General features: G+C 34.3%; 1 long non-coding RNA gene across 2 annotated transcripts in view; it reads left to right on the plus strand.

Annotated features, from left to right (window-relative positions):
* The window catches only part of LOC112664537 (uncharacterized), a 71,677-nt gene that overhangs the window by 45,074 nt on the left and 2,569 nt on the right, over nucleotides 1-24,034 (plus strand). The window contains exons 5-7 of one of the 2 annotated variants that reach the window (XR_007402862.1): nucleotides 547-668; nucleotides 3,456-3,626; nucleotides 22,649-22,765. This is a non-coding gene — a long non-coding RNA (uncharacterized LOC112664537). The remainder of the gene's footprint in view (nucleotides 1-546; nucleotides 669-3,455; nucleotides 3,627-22,648; nucleotides 22,766-24,034) is intronic. The other variant, XR_007402863.1, reaches the window with a different exon arrangement.

Below are 24,034 nucleotides of genomic sequence, written 5' to 3' on the forward strand. Positions count from 1 at the left end.
GGGACTTTGTCTAAAGAAAATATGCACCAATAATTGTTAGTTTCCTTTTTTTTTCTATAAATCTCATTGCCCAAAGATATGGAACACATGATTATAAAATCTGAATGTGTATATTGTTGGGAAGGGTGGCTAGATGTATTTTGTAATAAAGCTGATCTCAAAAGGAATTGGCTTCAAAATAGGTTCCATTCATTATTTTTATTAGGGCTCTTTTATTAGTATTTTTTTCCTTAAGCCAACTTTAAATTGATACCTTTTTTTTTTCTTAACTTGGTCCAAGCCATCACTGTGAATAAAATAATGGGTTTGATGTGCTTGTTTTTACTAATACATACATAAGCAAACATGTTTAACATTCTTTGTTTAAATCATATATATAATCATATATATAATCATATATAATCATACACACACACACACACACACACATATCTCACCTAAACTAATTTTGTATGGTACCATTGATATTCATATCATACTCTGAGATATATTGTCTGTTTTAATTCTGGCAATGACTAATCAGCTTTTTTCATCTTTTTAATACAGGTCACCAGAGACCTGTCCTTGAATATTCAATAAGAAGTCTGCTTTTGGGTAGGTGCAATTGATTGTGGTCAGGAATTGGAATCACGTGGTCCAGAGTCAGCTCAGCAGGGACTGTGGATAAGGTAGGTAATGACAATTAAATGTAACAGATACAAATGTTCACATTCAAATAGCTTCTCAAATGAAAAGTAACGAAGGCTTGCCATGGTAACAGTTTAAATGAAAAACTGATCGTGGTTTTGTTAATCATAAGATTATTTTGGGCTAATAATATGATGTAGAATTTGTAAATAAGGACACTGACCAACTAGTATGTGGCCTTCACATGGTGATCACAAGGGGAAGTCTCTATAATTTATGTGATATGCAAAATGACATTGAAAACAATGAGGGAATTGCCTTAAATATTTATATTGTCATATGGAAGAGATAAAGCACCAGTTTTGTATTACTCCTGTGGACAAGAGTAGAGACGGTGAGTTTAGGAGCGACAGGAGGAACAACTTTAAATTACTTAGAATGCTCCAAAATAGAAAGTGTTAGCTGTGGCCAAGAAGAGGAAAAATGCTTCTTTTTCAAATAGGCAGGAAGCATTTTTGAATCAAGAGAAATTCAGTTTGATGATTGTGAATTTCTAACTTTAAAAGTCTAAGAAATTAGTAAAGTTTTTACCTTTAAATCATATATCACAGTGGCTTGTGCTAGAAGTTTACAAGAACAAATTTGTGGAGTTTCATAATCCTGAGTTCAAAGTATCCTAATGATTTCCATATAAATCCCCCATTTTCAATCATTAAGTTTTTCTGGAAGTCTGATATTGGAAAGAAACCCTCTCCATTCAATTTCTGTTCTACAGAGATTTTTATTCTTATAACTAAGCATTCTATGCTTTAAGCAATTCTTCATACTTAGTAAGGACTTTCTTGGGATGATAAATTTAACTAAGCTGTTAATCTTTAAAAATGTAAATCTGAACAGAAGGAAAATGTCCAATCCATAGGCTGCTCTCCTAGTATTTGGCTACAATATTGCTTGATAGAGGTAAGGGTGTATATTTTAATTTATTTTAATTTATTTTTAAGGTTTTATTTATTTATTCATGAGAGACACAGAAAGAGAGAGAGCGAGAAAGAGAGAGAGCGAGAAAGAGAGAGAGAGAGGCAGAGACACAGGCAGAGGGAGAAGCAGTCTCCATGCAGGGAGCCTGACGTGGGACTCGATCCCAGGACCCCGGGATCGCACCCTCCACCAAAGGCAGGTGCCAAACCGCTGAGCCACCCAGGGATCCCAAGAGTGTAAATTTTTAAAAAGACTTTGAAATATCATGTAGATGCTCTTTATACTCAATGAGGCGTAATACATTAACACTTCTAACTATGGAATAAGTTTGGTAAATAAAAAATACAGTGTTGAAGTAAATGCGTGAAATACAATGTTGAAAGTTAATGGGTAGGCATGTCTAATCGATAATCTCTCTCTACCCCCAGACAATAGTTAATGATGGATCTTAACATTTACCATTCCTGAACTTGCTGTTTTCAAATTACTCATGATATGTAGAATACTCTGATCCTTCTTTGTTTGAGAGATCTTAGAGAACATATTTTTGACAATAATGTTGAAGTTACTGCTACTTTCAAGAATCTCCAAAGCAGGGCTCTGAGTAGGAACAAATGCCTATACTGTTATAAATCCATGATTCTGCCCATAACACTGCTGGATCTCAATGCCAGACAGAACCCCTTTTATATTATTGAAATATATTTTAAAAGATAATTAGTTTAAAACCAATTCAAAACCAATTGCTCTAAACAAAGAAAAGTAGGTAAGATGAGAATAGTTCTATATGGGAACAATTGTAATTGAGTTCACGCTGAAGTCTGAGTCCCGGTAAATTTTTGGTTCTAGCATTAGTCCCAGGTGGAGAACATATTTTCTTCTCCTTGTAAAGGTGGTTGTACCAGATATAAAAAATAATAATGTAGCAAAACATCTACTACCATGTCTTTAACCAATCAAGATTACTAAATAAGCTGTGCCTCATTTTTCTGATGTTGTCATGTTTGTGAGAATAAGATATAATTAAAAGCTCATTTGAGTACTCTAGAAAAGTACCACTAAATGGCCCTCCACTCTCAGCTTGGAACCTGACTAGATCACTGAGAGTAGAGTCCTTTATAATTTGAGGACTACTTTTGTGTTTTATCAGGATTGTATAGATAATTTATGACCCAGCATACCCATGGGACAGTGAAGCCCCCAAATATCAGACTAATCCCAAATGAAATTTATCTTTTATATACATATTTATATATTAATTTTATCTTTATATATCTCAAGTATATATACTTCTCAATTAATTTATCTTTCATGTGTATATAATATTACATATTATATATGTATGAATATGTATATATCTCTGGAAATGAGAGAGTAAGACTTTGCCCAGAAAAAACTGACTCACTTTATTTGGTTGATAATCACATGGTCACCCTGCACCCAGACAGAATTCTTATTATTAAATTGATGCCATTCTTAAATTCTATAGTCTAAACATTCTTTAATTCTTCTATATCCTGCACTTTGGAGCCCCTATGCCACTTAGCTTTCAGCAATCCCAAATCCAATACTCTGTGAATTCATTAGCCTACACTAGCAGAACTTACTTGATGTGATCAAATCCATTCCATACATCTTCAGTGATGGTTATTTGGAGTCTTGTCCTAAATCCTCCTTATTAGTGTGCCCTGTTGTTAAAGCTACTTTTATTTAAAATTCTAGTTTCTAACAAGTCTCTCAATGTCCTTTACTTTTCCTTTTGCATGAGATTATACTTTATTTTGTAAAAAACGAGTAATATTTGATCAAGATAAATGAAAGCAGTATTTTTCCATGTTTTTTTTTTCCAGTTATAGGAATCAGATGTAGACTTGGCATCTGCCTACTAAGCTTTGCCAAAGAATGTAGTTAGAGCTTAAAGAAATTCTACTTTTGACACAAGAACTGAAAATGTGTTGACTCCTTTAATGAAGATTTCTAGAGCTAATCAATGGCTTTTTCCTGTAACACATCCTTTTCAGGTAAATAGTAAGAGTAATGGGTTATATTTAGACAGTTAAAGTGCCAACATAATTGCTTTTGTTCCACTGATATTTTTTGCGTGTACCAAATATGAGACATACAATCCAGGTGATAAAAATTGAGGATGTCCCAAATTAAGCAAAAGCTCATTACATTCACTTCTCAATTAATTAAAAAAAAACAAAAACAAAAACAAAACAAAACAAAAAAAACACAGCTAACTTAATAGGCTTAACTCTGTGCTCCTCACTTCTTCTTCAGATTTCTGCTGCCAGGATTTGACTATTCATTTCCAGCCGGCTGACAGTCCACTAACACTATCACCAAAAAGGCAGGAAAAGGGAGGTGTTAATCCAATCAATTTCATAGTTCCTTAGCATTGATGGTGAATATTTTGGCAAAGGGAAAGTTGTACACAAGTGGTTAAAATGAAAATTTCAGGGTATTGGCAAATGTTAGGTCTACCTACAGCACTCTCTTCTCTAGTATTCTCAGGTGATTGGCAGGTAGATGCATAACAACTTGTCAGCATCACTGATGTTTACTCATGTGATACACCTTAGCATTAGTTGAGTAATATCTTATACTGCTACCATCATGAAATATGCATATTTTTATTTTTTAAAATCTGGTAGTTTTGCTATTTGCTCTTTTGCTTAATAGTGAAATTAGTTGATGCTTTCTATGATTTGTAACAATCCAATTAGTTATTAGAAGGTTGTGGTCATTTGACTGTTTTGTTGATTGTAATAAGTGCCAAAATAGGGATATGCTAATGGTCAAAAATCACAAAAATTAAACACATGCAAAACCATAGCCACTTACAAACCTCAGATAAAATTTCTCCTTTCTCCTTGCAGAATATATACATCATACTTCTGCCATGAGAGAAGGCTTTATGAAATTCACTCCAGTTTTAGATTGCTTCATTTCTGAAATAATGGTTTTTAATTGTATAGCAAATTGTAGTTTGTTAGTTCTCAAGAATTACTGGCCTAAGTCTTTGTATAATTCATATATAACATAACTACAGAATGGAAGAGAAAAAATATTTTCATTTCACAATATTACACAAATAAACTTTATACTTTTAACACGTCTACCTGCCCACTAAACTTCTGCAGGCTTTATTAATCATGATAATTGTGTGTGTGTTTTTTTAAGGTTTATTTATTTATTTTAGAAAGAGAGTGTGAGTGAGCAAGGAGGAGGGTACAGGAGAGAAAATCCTGAAGTAGATTCCCACTGAGCACAGAGCCTGACTCAGGGCTCAATCTGAGAACCCTGAGATAATGATCAGAGCCCAAATCAGGAATTGGCTGCCTGACTGAGCCACCCAGGTGCTCCAAGGATAATTGTTTTTAAAAGTAGACTTCAGCAATCTGTAACTCAAATCCAAGTTGTTTCTGAACATTTTTTTTTAATGTACAACAGTAAATAAAACCTTATCTCTGACATATGAGATAGGCTCCATGGGCTTAACTCTGTGCCCCTCACTTCTATCATATTCCTGTTGCCAGGATTTGACTCTACATTTCCAGCTAGCTGACAGTCCATTAGTACTGTCACCACTGAATTTTTAAATACATAAAGATATCCAGCACTCTTTATATCACTTGTTGAAACTGTGCTAGTTGAGCACAAGATAAGTTTCCAGATTTTATTGTCTCCAACTCTTTTATTGACTATTGTCTCATCTTTCACCTGTTAAGAGAGTCTTTCATCAATCACTATTAGTAGTAAAATGCAGATTAAAAGGAAATAAATCCAGCAGGCATATATTGCCACAACATCTCCAGTATATTAAAAACACATATTTTCCCAACAAAAGATGTTTTCAAAAAATAAAATTAATAAAAATTCAATATTACTTCTCCAAATTAAAATTTTCTATTTCAAAACAGATAAAATACCTCTGGCTAGTACCATAGTCACCAGTTCCCTGTTTAGATATGTTATGCAAATTTAGAATATATTTGCCATATAAACTAGGCAATAGATAAACTTTAAAAAATGTATCAATATGTCTTGTTTGCAAAAAAAACCTGATTTTTATAACACATTTCAAAATAAAAGTAGGTTTCTGGGCATCTGGGAAATCCACATTACTTCTGGACATCTGGGAAATCCACATTACTTCTGCTGGAAAAAAAAATGTTGACTGTCTACTGATATTTCCTTGTAAAAAGCATTGAAGTGGCAAAATCCAGGGTATATTTTTTCATAAAGTTTAACTAGTCATTGCAGTAGTAAAAAGAATATTTAGTGTATTAGTTAAGGAAATCGCCACGAGTACAGGAAAACATAATGTATAGTTTTTGAGACATCTCTTCAAAAAAAGATTTAGGAGGTATACCATCATTATAATTGTTGTGCTTAGGCTCTAAATATAAATTTAGAATGAGATTAATGCATAGGTTCTTTTCCTGGTTAGCGCCAAAGACTTCTATGACCAGAACTCTGTGATTCTTTTATTTACAGAAACATTAATGACTGACTATGGCTTCAATATTAATTGACTCACTGATTAGACAAGTCCTATTTGGAATTAGGTTCTGTTGACATGCTTAAGACATCATGGCTCATCCTTAAAGTTAAAAAAAAACAAAACACCTTTTTATCAGGAATTTGTACACCTTTCTTTCATGAATCTTACTCTGTTTCACAAGATTTGACTGATGCTTTATCTCTAGAGGAAATCTTGGTTTGTAACTTAGAGCCAGTTTAGTAGATATTTATAACAGGTCTTCTAAAAAAAATACCAAAACCCAAACAGACTCAACTTTACTATAATTAAATCATACCCTTCATGGATCTCCATTGGTCACGTTTCTTATAACCACCATGATGCTATTGAAATCCCATACCCCATAGGCAGTTTAAGGTTGAAATTTGAAAATTGTCTACCATAAATTTTGTGATCACTGGATTTTATCCATTTCCTTTGAGCAAACAAATCCATGACAAATATATCTTCAGTTGTTTTTAGACTTTCTTGTATCCCTATATGATTTTAAAGAGGACTGCAGTGAGCAAAGCATAATGTTCAAGACTGCTCATAAAGAGTGATAAGGGCAGGAGAAAAGGGTTAAAGAGATTGATTCTTCTGCTTTTATCTCAGAAATCAAGTTCTTTTGCTCATCTAGACATAAACAATACCCTTTAGAACTATTCCTATTCTCTCCTTTTTTCTCTCGGACTCAGAAACAATAGTTATGGCAATAGAGGAGGCTTCAGATTGAGAATTTAAGGATTTATGGAACTCACTTATTTTTGTCTTTCTAGACTTATCACCAATGTTGTGGTAGAAATCTGGAAATCATGGGCAAATAGAAATATTTTCCTAGAAATAATCATTGTTGCTAACTTGCTAACTTGTTGGTGCCGCTATTTTACTTAGTAAAACTAAAAACCTGCAAAATTTATTAATAAAGTCATCATTTTAAATGCACATCAGTATGATTATTATCCTCATCTATGCAGCTCAACAAGGATTGATCTGTATCTCTGTATTGTGGTTTTGGAAGGAATTGTCTGTGAAATTGTGAAATTGGCTTAATTGGCTTTTGAGAATCATGCTTCAAACCAGGGTTTAGTAAACTTTACCTAGAGAAAGTTGAATGCTACCTACTAGGCTTGTGGTCCTGCAATCTCTGTTAACTACTCAACTCTGTCATTGTAGTGTAAAAGCAGCCAGAGATAACAGATAAGTGAATATGTGTGGCTGTGTTCCAGTAAAACTTTCTCTACAAAAACAGATGGTCGGTCAGATTTGGCCAGCAGGCAGCAGTTCGCCAGCTCCTTAAGAGTTCCACATTAGACACTAGATATATTCAGCATAGATGTTGGCCTTTACTAAGAAATAAATTATATGTCAAAAGCATTTTGTATTAAGGTAGCATATGCAAACTCATAATTAATTTGTAGAATAATAGGAATGATTGGTAGTAGAGTAGTGATGCAATTTCTAAGATTTGTATGATTTGGAAATGTCTGAGGCCAAAACGAAGTTTGTGATTACTTCAGCTCCTTAGATGGAAGTGTTCAAGTATACACTGTTGGTTATTATTAGTGGTTATTAGCTTTGCAGAGAAGGGCATGGTTTCTAAAACAAATATCAGTCTCCTGCATAATTTGAAATTAGAGTATATTGTTAAACTACTCACCTTGAAATTTGAGGGCTTGACGATTTGTAATGGTAGCTCAAAATAATATCCCATAGAACACAGGTGAGATAAGAGTGATTTCTAAGTCACCCTCCTGGCCTAACATTTAGTGATTCTATGCAAATAAGTACAAGGTTCTTATCAAATGTGATTGGGTTCGGAAAATGTGTGAGGGAAGAGCAAAGACTATTCTTCTAGAAATTAATTATCTCCTACACATCATGCTTATTTTGATGTTTGCCAAGGGTCTTAATTCTGAATAAATTTTATGAGACTTTAAAGATCGTCTTTTCTTTCTTTCTTTCTTTCTTTCTTTCTTTCTTTCTTTCTTTCTTTCTTTCTTTTTTCTTCATTTTAAATGATTTTGGAACATCTGTCTCTAACTCTGTCTCTATTTAACTCTTTAGAAAGCATTTAAAAATAAGTTTAATTTCTAGTTTTTCTTGTTCATCTGGCTGCCAAAATTTATTTTTGTTGTGTATTTAGTTCCTTGATTACTTCAGATGAATTTGGTTTTATTTTTTTCACTTTACATTTGGAAATTATGTAACATATAAAAGTAGAAAATAGGCACCCCTGCCAATCATACTAACAAATGATCTATAATTAATTTTTTTCAATTTCATAGATTCTCCTGTTTTAACTTTGGAGGGAGTTACAGAGCCCTAAAGCATATCTTTGATATCAAGTGTCTTACCTCTTATTTAAAAGCTTTATTATGATGTCTAACTGATATAGAGATTTTTTTTAAAAAATAACAATTTTGCCATTATCACACATCACAACAATAAAAATTCCTCAGTATCATCTCATGTACAGGCTACATTCACATTTCCCAGATTTCTTTGAAAATACATCTTCATTCTTTTTACAGTGGTTTATTCAAGTCAGAATACAAGTAAGGTTTTAATATAACTCTAATTGTTCATTGAGCATTTTTTCCCTTAAAAGAGCAAGAAGTTGAGAATAGATCAAAATATTTCCTTCAAATTCCTTCCCTAAACATGGTGATAATGTTACTAAAAACACCCATATACAAAAATTTATAATTGAGAAACTAGATCTTTAGTAAGAAATAAGGATTGAGATTCCTGGATCAGGAGGAAACAAAAGCTCTTAACAGGGGTGCCTGGGTGGCTCAGTCTGTTAAATACCTGCCTTAGGCTCAGGTCATGATCTCATGGTCCTGGGATTGAGTCCTAGATTGTAGTGGGGCTCCTTGCTCAGTGGGGAACCTGCTTCTCACTCTCCCTCTGCTCCTCCCTCTCCCTCTACCCCTCCCTCCTGCTTGTGTGCTTCCTTGGTCTCTCTCTCTCTCTCAAATAAATAAATAAACAAAACTGTAAAACAAACAAATAAAACTCTTAACAATTTGTATTCTTACAAATCATTGCTGGTTTCTCATCTCCAAAAGTATAAGCCCCAGATCTTTTGCTTCACATGCAAAGGCCTCAGTATCTATTCTGAGCCTAAGATTTCCAGGTAATTTCATACTTCCTATGTCACCTCTGGAATTTCTGTTTTCCTCAAACAAGACTGGCTCCAGGTGTTTCTCTGCTTCTACTGCCTTGCCTCTCTCTCCCTCCGTTTGATGTTCTTTTATGTCTGAAAGAAATGACACCTAACTTAAAACCACAGTGATCCCTCTGTGGCTACAGTTTCTCATGGGAGTCAAGAATTTGTGAACTTACAGTGGTATATTCTTTTAGCATCTATAAGAAGCTCCTATCTGGTGCTGAAAAAAACCTCATCACTTAAAAAAATTAATAAGGCGAAAAGAAGGAAAAAGAGAGATGGGAATAGAATAGAGAGGCTAATCAGAAAGATAGTGATTTTTTACAGTGAAGCCCATGGGAATGATAAAGGAAAAAGGAGAAAAGTAAACTTAGGATTTTATATTATCTCTGCAGAAATAGCAAAAATATGTAAAATGAATTAGTGGATTGGCAGAGAGGCAGGAAGTTGAAGATACTGGAGTTACTAAATCCTGAGGCATAAACAGAAAGTCACAAACAGGCAAAGAGATGGGAGGAGGGCCAACAAGTGACCTCTCTCAAAGAAAAGCATTATCACAGTGTATTAGCATCTAATTGTAACTACTGGGAGGCAAGCAATTGCAAATTGTCCTGTGAGCAAAAGATGCTGAATGAAAATGCTTTAGTGCCATAAGTATAAATGTAAATGAGTGAAGTTCCTCATTGTTGACTCCTTTGAGGTAGATTGTACACCTCACTGAGACAGAAGTCCCTCCTGAATTGAGATGAGAGATTCCTTCCAAATCCTGGGTTTGTGAACAGATTCTTAGCCTCTCCCAGGCAGCTGCCCAGTTTAGTCCCAATCCAGAAGCTTCTCACTCATGCTAGCTCAGTCTGTGGCAAGGAGCAGAGGAGAGTGATCTGCGCTTACGGAAGTTATTTCTGGCAGAAGAACAAAGGTGGTTTGGTGTGGAAGGCAGGCTGCAGAACAGCACAGGCAGATAAACCATGATGAGAGTGACACAGTTTGAACCAGAAGTGGCAAGAGCTGAATGAACCTGGGGTGGACCTGAGCCCTTCCACTCCACTTCCAGCCCCACTACCTTGTTGCATCGCTGATCCTGCTGTACAAAGTAATATAAATTCTCACTAGCACAGAGATTGTTAAAATGGATAGAAAGGTGAAAATTGAACTCTTTTTTTGTTTTAACTTAAAGTTGAGATAAGATTCAGCTGTTTCACTTCTACATTTACTGCTATAAATGAATACTTCAAAATATAAACATTTTCAAAGGGCTGGGATCCTTCTACCTCTTATGTATTCATTTCTGTTCAGGCACTGGGTTGCTATTTGGAAGTCATTTAGTTCCTCTAGGCTTTTTACCTATAAAATAAGGGGGGTTATATGGGTAAAGGTGGTTCTTTAACTGTATTAGTGTACGATCTCCTTTTTAAATTTCTTATAGCGAAAGGAAGCCAGTGCCATTGATAGGCTGTCTTAAACTTCCTGGCAGCATAATCTAACTGAGCAAAAACTATAAAGCGCACACACACACATACACACACACAAATCTAGATAGATAGATAGATAGATACACAAACACACACACACAAAAACAAAAACAGAAACAAAAACAACAAAAGCTTCTTCCAGTCAGGAATGCTACATAATTTGTTGAGCCAAATGAAATTTTAAAATGTGGGACCCTTTGTCCAATAAACAGATAAAATTGCCATCAAAAATATTAAAATATAGGGACACCTGGGTGGCTCAGTGGTTGGGCATCTGCCTTTGGCTCAGGGTGTGATCCTGGAGTCCCGGTCCCGGGATCAAGTCCCACATCAGGCTCCCTGTATGGAGGCTGCTTCTCCCTCTGCCTATGTCTCTGCCTCTCTCTCTCTCTCCCTCTCTCTGTCTCTCATGAATAAATAAATAGAAATCTTTTAAAAATATTAAAATATAAAACATTTTCCTATTTTCAGTGGTCTTTAGATCTGTCATTGTGTTTTTACTTTCTATTTAATGCCTTTATGAGTAAGGAAAAATTAAAATTTTTAATTATTAGCATGAATTTTAGCATTCATCTTTATATTGTGCAAGACTAGTTTTAAAAGAGATATAATAGCATTTAACTCTTATGCCTAGTCATTGAAATTATACAGTTCCTATTTTGTAGTTAGTACATATATATGTATTTCATTGTTAGCACGATAGTAGAAACTCTGCATAAACCAAACTCAATTGCTTCTATTTTGCTTCTTGGTATGCATACATTCCAACAACACTTTCTACCTTTGGCTTACTAATATCTAAGGAAGAACTGAAAGGAAAGGGACTATGAGTTGCCCTATCTTTTCCTTTCCTTCCATATCATTTTTAGCATAAATAGTTGGCTCATACAAGGAGTAAAATAAGTAAGAAGGGATATGAGAGGGATGTGTGGTTGTTTGTATTTCTTAAAACACCATTGTCTTCTTTCTGTGTTTAAAGAGTGTTCTAGTTTGAGTGGAAATTATGGACATTTTGAGAGTTAGTTCTCCTCTTTATTCAGTCATAGACATATGTACTTGTACTTGCTTTGAGTCTCACTAAACTTTCACAAGTGCTGATTCTACCAGAATTTTGTGCTCAAAGGCACAAGGAATTTTGGGCACAGATATAAACACAATAATATATTCCATGGAAACATCATTCCATCTTAATCTAGGGCATCATTTTTAATATTGTTTTTCATTGTATGTATGTGTCATAATTTAATGTTGAATATTTAGGATAGATCTAATTTTTTACCATTATCAGGAATGGGTAGAATAACAAACAAGTTTACAGGTAAATCTTTGCACTTTTCAGTGGAAATTTTCCCAGTAAATTCCTAGAACTTAAATGGTAAATTACAGGGACACCTGGGTAGCTCAGTGGTTGAACGTCTGCCTTTGGCTCAGGATTGTGATCCTGGGATCCTAGGATCAAGTCCCACATCAGGATCCCAGTAGGGAGCCTGCTTCTCCCTCTGCCTGTGTCTCTACCTCTCTTTCTGTGTCTTTCATGAATAAATAAATGGAATCTTTAAAAAAATGGTAAATTACACTGAGGATTTTGATATATATCACCAAATAGCTTTTCAGAAATCAACACTCTTAAAAGTAGTATATAACTGTTTCCCTGTAAGACCATCAATATTGGATGTTAAGATATTTTAAATCATTCTAAAACTTGAGAAGTAAAGCATTGAAACTCATTGTTTTATAAACTGTATTGCTTTGAGTATTAAGATTGAAGGTTTTCATGTATTGATTTGCCATGTAAATTTATTTTTCCCATTTTTGGATGAATTTTCTCTTTATGCCTTTGACTATTTTACTACTTTGGTGTTCATCTTTTTCTTATTGATTTAAACAGCACATTGTATACTAAGAATAATGGTACTTTGACAAATATGTTGCAAGTAATTTATTTGGTTTGTCTCTGGTTCTCAATTTTGTTTATTGTGCAATTTTAACTTCAAAAGTCAGCCTTTCTGTAGTCGAGTTTATCAAATTTTCAATGACTCCTTATTAGTTCTGCCACAGATTCTTTGGCTGTGTGTTTGTATTTACTTTACAGCTAGGGTTTCAGCACTTCTGACCACTTGCACATACTGACTTTGGTGCCTCATTCGTTTTATGCACTTGTTTCTGTTCATCCCTCACTGGAGTTTGTGGTTTGGAATTTCCTGATGATCACATATTCTCTTTGAGTTTCCCAATAGCTTTGTATAGATCTTTGGCTCACACAGAGTTAATTAGTTAAGTTCTTAAATTCTGTTCTTAATGTTGTTGAGAGAGTCTGACTTAAAGGACTACCCTCAGCCAATTGTAGGTGCTGTCATTGTTACAATTAACAAATAATTTTATTTCACTCCAGAATCTGTTTCTTGCTCCTGGATTATTGTATACTCTTTTTTTTTTTATTGTATACTCTTTTATCAAATACCAATATGGATGGGTTAACTCATTTTGCTTTTTATTTTTTTAACTTTTTATTTATTTATTTTCAGATTTATCTATTAGAGAGAGGGAGGGAGAAGGGCAGAGGCAGAGGCAGAGGGAGAGAGACTTAAGCAGACTCTATGTTCAGCCAGGAGCCAGATGCAGGGCTTGATCTCATGACCCTGACTGAGATAACAACCTGAGAGAAACCAAGAGCTGGATGCTTAACAGACTGTGCCACCCAGGTGCCCCAAGTTAACTCATTTTGTATAGGCCCAATAAAAACAAAGCTGAGGATACTGGTTCTAATTTCCTAAATTCATAAACTATTTAGTATCAGCACAGGTCCCAGAAAAAGAAAGAAAAAAGAAAAAGGAAATGTGAACATATTGAAGGTTTTAAAAATTTAAACAGAATAAATAATTCAAAACTTTATTGCTTATGGGCTGGAAGTAATATATTGACATAAGTGTATTAACAGTATTAGATTAACCTAGGGAAAAAAAATCTATAATGCCATCACCCCCACTGTTCTTGTATTTTGTAAGGATTTTAATGCATCTTGATACCCCTCAGAAAGGGTTCATGTTGGTGACTAATGTTTCTTTCCATGTGCAGTGATGGTGTGTTATGGAAATATGTTTCTGGAACATTCAAATTACCAATAAACAAAAGGGCCAGACCTGTATTTTTGAAGGATTTTCTTTTTATAGTCACTAACATATTGTTTTTTGTAGAAATAACATTTCTCAAATCTGTTTTTAGTACAGTATGATAAAATGTGCCTACCTATTCTAAGAGAAAGCTGCGTGTTTGAAGGGAGAAATAATTTACAGCAAAAACTTTTAAAGACAAAAGAAAAAGTTTTAAATCATACATTACATTAGAGAATAACTATGGAATAAACATCAAGAGGTTATAGACTAAAATATTTTTTACTTAAAATATTTCAATCCTATAAAAACAAATTAATTGTCTTTCTATATCTTTCTAATGGAATTCTTTGGAAGTTTGATATTACACATCTTAGAATAAATCCCAGGCAGTTCTTTTGATATTTATTGACAGAACAATATACATACTTTCAAAAACCCACTGGGAAATTTCACTTTTGGTCTGTCTCTCCATGCAGAAATAGAAAAGCTTTCTCCAAATCATTCAAAAAAGAAGAAAGAAAAATATGTAAATAACAGACACTAAATTTGATACTTTAGTGAAAATTAATAGGACATATTTGACTAATCAGCAGTAAAGAAAAAATATGGGGGGATCCCTGGGTGGCACAGCAGTTTAGCACCTGCCTTTGGCCCAGGGCGCGATCCTGGAGACCCGGGATCGAATCCCACATCAGGCTCCCTGCATGGAGCCTGCTTCTCCTTCTACCTATGTCTCTGCCTCTCTCTCTCTCTCTCTGTGACTATCATAAATAAATAAAATTTAAAAAATAATAATAAAAATAAAGAAAAAATATATAGTGTATTGGTTTGCTTACCTCAGAAAAAGTAATTTAACATGTAGCAAGATGACAAAGTGTAGATGTAGAATAAAAAATATTTTAGCAAAAGATTACCTTAGAGATCACTTATTAAATATGCATGTGGTTTTATTTAAAATGGACTTTAATTTATAAAAATTAAATATATGATAAATTATAAATGATGACAGAAGTTAGCATTCCTGTTAAAATAACACATCTGTATAATAAACTGAGAAATAATAATAATGAACACAAATATGTATGCTTTATATGGTAGATTTGTTCACCTAATATATAATAAACATTACTTGTTAGTTACTGTCCCAAAAACAGTATAAACCATGGCTTAATCATCTTCTCAGTGGTTGTAATAGATAAATTGTGTGGTACCTGCCTTGCTCCTACATTCTGCTCTGACAGGTTCAGGTTCTCCCACCGTAAGAGCTGCACTCATGTGCTGCTCTGGCCTCAACCGTTTTTGATTGGGCCAGAAGTAAATAAATGGATTAACTGGGGCCTTTTTTTTTTTTTTTTTTAGATTTTATTTATTTATTTGAAAAAAGAAAAACGAGAGAGAGAGAGAGAGAGCAAACACAAGCAGGGAGAGGGGCAGAGGAAGAAGCAGGTTTCCAGCTGAGCAGAGAGCCTGACATGGGGCTGGATCCCAGGATTCTCACATCATGACCTGAGCAGAAGGCAGATGCTCAACCAACTGAGCCACCCAGGAGCCCCAACTTGGGCCTTTTAAAAGGATGTTGTTCCACCATGCCTGAAATCAAGGGAATAGAGAGGTTGAGTTATTTAACCGCAGGTACTGAACCTGAGCATGGGGCATGCGTAGCCAGGTTTGGGCACAATACAGATGGAGCAGAAGAATCAGGCCGACCTGCTCTGAGGAACAGGTTGAAGACATGTAACCACAGAGAAAGAGAAGTGGAAGAGGGTAGTTATTTTGGTTCATGACAGTGTTTTCATTTCTCTTTCCAATCACTGTGATATCTGACTACATTCACTGACCCTAAATTCCAAAAGATGCTCTTTTACTCTTTATCCTTTCCCTTAAATCACTACTTTCAGCCATTTACTGTTGGCTGAATTTGCTTAATGAAGTTTAAGATGTTTTTGTTACTTGCACACAAGCAATATTCAACCAAGGCACTGGTGTTTATTTAAAATTTACATTTCCTTGACATGTGGTGTTGGGACAAACAAGTCAGCAACTTGAAAAAATTTGGATTTTTAACTGAGACTATAAGCAAAAAATACATATACTTCGATCTATTATACAAAAGGATAACAGTTAAATTTTTAGCAGAATTTTGGAGACAGCATGAATTTCTAAGTTTAGAAGTAAAATAAAGACTTTCAAAATTAAAACTAATAGATTTGACTGCATGATATAAGAACTCGGCATATAAAAGACAAATCATTTAGAAGGCAGTCAATTGATTATGTGTACTATATGTCAGTGTTACTGTCTTTCTTATATAAATATCTCAGAAAATCTATACAAGAATATTAAGAAATTCACAAATAAATATACCAAGGCCCAAGCTTACAAAGATGATTAAACAAAATAATTCTTATTCATGTGAAAACATCCAGTCTGTAACTATTAAGAATCAAGTGAATATTAATACACAAAAAAGAACCATTTTCTGCTACTAAATTGGAAATTTATTTTTAAATCTTCACTGTTGCCTAAGACAGGATAAAAGTGGAAATCTCATACTCTTCAGATAACACTAACTAGTACAACTCTTTAGAAAACTAATTGGAGATATTTTCCAAAGGGAAAGGGAAATAAATATATACACACAACATACACATACACACACACTTGAGATATAGTCCCAGAAAAGAATTACTGGGGCAAAGGATACAAATATATTTGTTTATATTTCATGTATATTTATATTTTAAGTATAAATGTCTATGTAAATGTCTATATTATACTGATATATACTTTATTTGCCTGCATTAACATCTATATAATATCTATATATTAATATCAATATGTAGTTTTATCTGTATATGTTTTAAAGATACTTAACACATTATTTGTATCATGAAACATCGAAGAAAACTTGATATCCAATTGTTAGAGAATATTTAGGAAATTTGATAAAGTTACTTTGTGACTTTTTGAGTAAATGTTATACAATAATGAGAAACCTCAAATTTCAAATGTTCAGATTACAAAGAAATGCAATATTCAAAATGTTCCAAATATCTCAGAAAGAAGACTAGATAAAATGAGCCTCAATGATTGAAATAACATAATTTAATTATATATATAGATAATTTTGCCTTTTTAGTTAGAAAATGTTTATAATGCATCTCTATACCTCTGTTATTTATTTATTTTTATCTTGATAACCATGTGATTAAGATGGCACATTTGTGACATGTTCATTTATACACTTTAATGTTATTTTGCATGTTCATTTTTGAAGCCAAAATTTAATACAATTATTTATAGAAATGGATAAATAGGAAGAATCTACAATCCAAACAATTAAGGAATAGTTAAATAAATTATAGTATTTCTATTTGAGAAAGTATGCCAACTTTACTCACATCTGACTGTGTAGTAGCCTCAGAAAGTAAGGGAGAAAGAAGCTCACTAAACCTGTTTTTTATAAATATCTTCAAATATATGCCTTTGGTGGAAACAAAATAATTAATAATATTCAGGTACAAAGATTAAGGACATTGTTCTTTAAGATCAAGCTTTCCACAAACTTGTCATATTATTTAGTATTTGTAAAAAAGTTAACGTAAGCAAACAAGGAGTCTTTAATTCTGTGGTAGACTATATAAAGCCAGTGGAAATCTATACCAGAGTCAATTACTGCAAATACCACAAGAAGAACAACCAATCACAAATAGCCAACTAGGCTTTCCTAAATAATGCAACTGATTAAGCTGTAGCCAATCAAATATTTTCCTTGTTCTGCCTCTGGGTCCTTTCTATAAAAACCTTGCCCCCAGCTCCTACCCGTGGACTTGATTGGAACTGATGTTTGTCTAAATACACTTAAAATTTTTAAAGCGTATGTTTTTCTTTTTTCCAGTTTATTTTTCAACATATTAAAGATGAGGTTTTTAATCGCAGGAAAGTAGATGTCATGCTGTGTATCAAAGATAGGATTTCTAAGGCAAACCATTAGGTCCAATGGCATACTGTATATGCTCTAGCTTTTGCCAATGCTTAGAAAGGAAAAACAGGCTTTGTTTGAAAAAATGCTTGTATTTGATTTAAAACTACAATGAAAAAGATCAGTTTTAAATACAATACAATTAATCCAGCTGCTTACACTGTAAGTCTTTATTGAAACTGTGGCGTTACATCCCTGTGAAAGTTTTTTTAAGTTGCTAATTACATGCCCATCAGAATAATGGAAGAGTAATTATCCTTATTGTGCTTAGTGACATTGAAACTTTTATTCTGCAATTGGACCTGCATAATTACAGATAATTGTTGGTACTATATTGCCTGTTCAAATACAGCTCTGTAAAAATTACTTTATAACCAAACTATTTAAATATCACAATACTATATATTTCTCAAACTCTTGTTAATTAGTTTTCAGCAAATCAGTTGTTTAAATAAAGCAAACTTGTTCCACCTAAAAATCAATGTCATGAAATATAAAATTAAACTATTGGTTTATATTCTTTTCTAGGACTCAGTTCTAAAAGCAAAGGTAAAATCTGTTCTAATACTATTGAGGATAATGCTTTTAGCTCTAAGAAATGGTAGCACTGGGTAAATAAAGTACTTCCTAAAGATTTAATGAAATAAAATATTGTGGAAACCATTTGCAATAAATGTGACACAACAGTTCAGAACAAAGTCAAGGAATATTAACAAAGAGAAATGTAAAACCCCTTTATCAAATATGTTGATATCTCAGGAAACTTATTACATTAGCAACCAGCCATACAATTGGAGCAAGCAGCCTGCACAGAACTCAATCATTTCCCTTCACATTTAGGTTTTGTATAAAAGCCCACCAGAGGTCACAAAGGATATTTTCTTTCCTTTTACCTTGTCTCCTCTTTTAGTAACAGTTTATTTGAGATGGACTTACTCTACTTCCCTCAGGCTGAGAAACCCCCTGAAGTGAGTCCATTGCTTGCTTACTGCATGGTCCATTTGTCTAAGATTCACAGGCACATTTTGTGGTGTTGTCATTGGCTGTCATTCCTTCTTTCCATATGTGACTGCGTGGCTAGAATTCAGTCTTGGAACCAACTAGGGGTCTTTGCTGGGTTACTTGTCATGGGTTTATGCAGCTTGCTGTCTCCCAAGTAACTCAAATCGGGTGTACAAACTCAAGCGAAAAAATGCAATATGGAATTTCAGATACTGCATTTACATCCGAGGTAACCCATCGTAAGGCTCCTAAGAGTCCCTGGTGCTGTAGAATGATGGCACCCTGGAGACATTAGGTCTGTAGATCATGAGCAATGAACTATCCCAGACAGAGAGGTAGGGAGGAAGGGGAGGAGTTGTGTTTAATGAAAAGAGAAGCAGACTGGGGACTCAGTTTTTAATTTGAAAGCCTGTGCTCATCTAGTTAGGAATAATATTATCTTTTAATATTCAGTTCATATAATCAATTATTAGACTCTGAAGACCATTGAGCATAGGCAAACTGTTAAGAAGCATAGATAAGGGGACGCCTAGGTGGCTCAGTCAGTTAAGCATCTGCCTTCAGCTCAGGTAGTAATTTCAGGGTCCTGGGATTGAGTCCCATGTTTGGTTCCCTGCTCAGCAGAGAGTCTGCTTCTCCCTCTCCCTCTGTTCGTCCCCCTGCTTGTGCTCTCTCTGTCTCTCAAATAAATAAAATCTTAAAAAAGAAGTATTGGTAAAAATACATATCCAAATCTGAAGTAATTTTCTTCCAGACCAGGACAACTTTCAATCTAAAATTTGTTCTGCTTGTTTGTTTGCTTATTTCTTGTTAGTTTTATGTTCGTTTTGTTTGATGTAAAAGACACTAATATTTCCTCATTATCCGGGATCAGAGTTGTCTTGGGATCCCCTTTTTCCTTTTTCTTTCTCATCCTCTTACACATTTGCTCATTCTATGCTTTATACAAATTTTATTGTTGATTCCTCTCTTAAACTACATTTCTGCTTCCACTTTTAATGTTAGGTCATTCTTCTCATTTGCTTTACTTTTAAGCATCCATCCACTTGCTTTTTTTTCCCCCTTCTTTAAGGCCCAACTCAAATGCTACTTTCATTGAGGAATCATTCCTGATGACCCACATCTGAACGTATCACCTATAAACTTTTTTGTCCTCTCTTTTTTCTGGATGTTATGTTTTGCCCTAGTTGTTTATGCACTTGTTATTCTACTAAATTGAAACCTCTTTTGGCTAAGTCCTTATTCTAGGAATGAAGTACATACCAACAAGTAAAGTCACTTACATTTCCACACCCTGTAATGGTGAGAATTTAAGGTTTCCTTTTAAAATTTTAAACTGAGTATATAACATGTCTCTGCTAATAAGGGAATCTTCATGTCATTTTATATCAGTCTTCAAAGAAGACAAAGATAAGACAGTTTTTATGTGTAACTAAACATTTACAGAGTGGATTTATTGTGAGATACAATATTTATAGGAGATGATAATGAAAATAGTCAGGCTTCTTTCCATTTAATAAAGGTCATGCTAAAATAAAAGAGTAGTCTCTACAAATATTTTAATTTTTTATAATCAGAAATGCTCATTGTAAATACAGACTATTTTTAAAATGGGAATTTAAATAATGTTACTAAATGCTATTTTTGGAGCAAAATGTTCTAGATTTTAATTATAGAACCAAAAATATACAGTGGAAGAAATTGCAAAGAGATAAATATTTTTCTTAGCTTTTGATTAGTGGCCCTATATAATTTACTTTGGATTAACTGACAACATGAACACAATGGGAGTAGACTGGTCATGTTTTCTACATCACATGAAAACAACAGCATTATGCAATCAACTTTATATAATCCCATTTGCTGGGAAAAGGGAATTTGTGTGTAATAGGAAAATGGCTTCTGTCCAAAATATGATTCATTAAAAAGAAGCAGGCAGGAAAAAACAGAAAAAAAATATTAGAAACATTTTTAACTCTTAGAAATCAGAAATGAAAGTTTAATAGGAATCAAAAAAGAGAAGTGAAATCCAGACTCTAGATCATAGTTTTGGAACTCATCTATACGACTTAACAGCATACACTAGTTTATAAGTTCCAGAAAATATAGCATTTGATAATGCTAGAAATAGTCATTCTTTTCATATTTATTATAGTGCTGACACTTTCCCTTAGCTTCTTACATCCTCGCATGTGCCATATGTGCATAAAAATTATTTTGATCCAAAAGAGATTTTTTTCCCATTGTTTTATATTCTATAGCTTTAACTTTCAGAAATCTCCCATGCCAGTTGGCTCAATGCTTTGAAATAGTAAACTTCTGGTACAATCAAAAGTAAACATCATTCTTCTATGGACTTTAAAGAAAGTTCTACTGAAAGCATATCTTCAGGTAGGAGTTGATTAAGGCTGTAAGATAATTTATCAGGGAGGACAAAAATAAGTTATTATTTAAGTCTTAAACAGTAGTTCTTAATATATGATCCATTGAATCCTGGAGTCCCTAGATAATTTTAGAAGATCTAGGAGGTCAAAACCATTTTCATAATAATATTATATTTTTACCCTTTTTTACTGTGTTAACATTGCACTAATTATGCAAAATCAATGGTGGATAAAACTGCTGGTGCCTTAGAATGAGTAAAGGCAGTGGCACTAACTATACTGGTAATTACTGGGTTCTTCACTGCTGTGAACTTACAGGAAAAAAAAAAAGCCAATTTCACTTAAGAACATAAGGCAGTGAAACTAATTAATTTTACTAAAGTTCAACCCTAGGATACGTATCTTATTAAAATTTTATGTGATAAAATGAGAAGTATGCATAAAGTACTTCTAATTCAAACCAAAGTATGATGCTCTATAGAGAAAAAGTAATTGTGGAATTGTTTGGTTTGCAGGCAAATTAGACACTTTTTTTTTCACGGAATACAATGTTCTGTCCTTGAAGAATAACTAATAGAAAAACTTTGATTATCTAGACTTGGGTATTTGACAGATACTCTTTAAAAAGTGAAGAAAATGAAACTATCACTTCAAGGAAAACAATGAACAGTATTAGTTGGTAATGATAAAATTTGAGCTTTCATGGGAAAAAACTGAAATTCTGGTTAAAATATCAGTAAGAGCTTGACAAATTCCTAATAGTCAATAATTTTTATAATGCAATAGGTGATGATGTTAAATGTGATATTTTGCTATATTGTGCTGTAAAGAATTATCTCAGCAGGCTTGCGTTGTTCAAATTCTGCATATTCCAAAGAAAAGACTGGCTTTTGATTAATTCATGGTACAAAACATCTGAGCCTTGTAATATCTTGCCTGATAAGAATGTTGTCTATGCTGAGTTCCTGGACCTTGCTGTAATATAGTTTGACCTCTGGGGAGCTGAAGGTTGAGTAGCTAAAGCCAGTCATGAGAGTGGTAGGTCCACATGACAGACCCCAAAGCCATGACTGGACAGACGCAAGGCTCAGGTGAGTTTCTCTGGTTGGCAATAATTTATACATGTTGTCACTAATAAAATTAAAGACATCCCTATGTAACTCTTCCTAATGAATTAAGCCTGAGGGTGGTTTTAGGAACCCCAGCACAATAACAGTGAAAAATGTCAGAATTTCACAACTCAGCAAGTGACCAATGTATGATGTAACAAAATCTTTCTTCTCCTCCTTCCCTGTCACTAGCTCCTTTCTGAATAGAGGAAGGGCTTTGTTTCATACTTAACTTGCTCTGATTCAATCCTCTTTTGTTGTTTCTCTCTGTTTCTCAGGCTTTCACTGGTAGTTCTTTGACAGCCACATGATAGGTATCTAAATGCTCATTCACTTTTGGATACCTAGTTGATTTTGTACAAAGAATGCTGGGGAATACAGTGTCAAGAACCAAGGTAACTATTCTTTCCATTTCTCTTTTTCTGGGGCCACATTGTCTCTCCAGTCTATTTATCTGTGATACCTATTTTTGGACCAAACATGGATACCCCTGCTTTGTCCTTTTGCATGCAGTCTCTTCAACCACAATTCCTAACTTCAACTCCAACTCATGACTATATACTATGCAGTCTTTATCTATCTATCTATCATCTATCTATCTATCTATCTATCTATCTATCTATCTATCAATCTATCTATCTATATTATTTTTTGAGGTCTCTTTGCCTGGCAGGTAAGACTCTTGGGAGAGTTTATAGCTAGTTGAATCAAACCTAACTAAGTTCCTTAGATCCACATGGCCCTGGATATAAATTTCTTAGATTTTGAGAGGCTGGGAACTCCAAAATCAAGGTGCTAGCTACTTCAGTCCCTAGTGAGGACTCTCTTCATGGCTTGCAGACACCCACTTTCTTGCTATATCTTGAAATGACAGAGAGTGAAGCAGGGGAGAGAGTAAAGGGGGAAAAGAGAGAGGAAGAGAGCTCTGACTTTTCTTCTTCTTATAAGGACACTAATCTCATCATGAGTGTCCCCTCCCCCCCCATGACCTCATCAAAACCTAATTATCACTCTAAGGTCCCACCTCCAAATTCCATCAGTCTTCAACATATGTCAGGGACATAAACATTGAGTCCATAACACTATGACAGTTGAGTAAAGTATAAACAGCTTTCCTGCTCCCCCAAACCAGGAATATCAAAGCTCTCTCGTCTTTCCCTACTGCCACTGTTTCAATCTCTCAGATGGTCTTCTGGAAGCTCCTCTCACTTAGAGAAATATTATTCCTAAGGGAGGGAAAAACAAAAGCCTCTCAGCCTCAAACGTAGCATTGTTGTCATTTTTTTTTAAAGATTTTATTTATTTATTCATGAGAGACAGAGAGAGAGAGGCAGAGACACAGGCAGAGGGAGAAGCAGGCTCCATGCAGGGAGCCCGACGCGGGACTTGATTCCGGGACTCCAGGATCATGCCCTGGACCAAAGGCAGGCGCTAAACTGCTGAGCCACCCAGGGATCCCCCATTGTTGTCATTCTTGCTCTTACTCTTCCCAGTTGTCTTTATAGAGACTAGAAAGGTGCAGTGGAGTTGGCTAGGTTTAGCAGAGTAGGTTCTGCTAACATTCAGGAGATCCAAGAGGAGATGTCTGGCCCAAGATGTTTACAGCTTCTTTTAGAATAGAAGATACTTAGATCCTCTTTGTTCCCGCCTTTGGATCTCACCAG

Source organism: Canis lupus, chromosome 17 (genome assembly GCF_003254725.2).
Source record: "Canis lupus dingo isolate Sandy chromosome 17, ASM325472v2, whole genome shotgun sequence".
In the NCBI taxonomy this organism is placed as follows: Eukaryota; Metazoa; Chordata; class Mammalia; order Carnivora; family Canidae; genus Canis; species Canis lupus.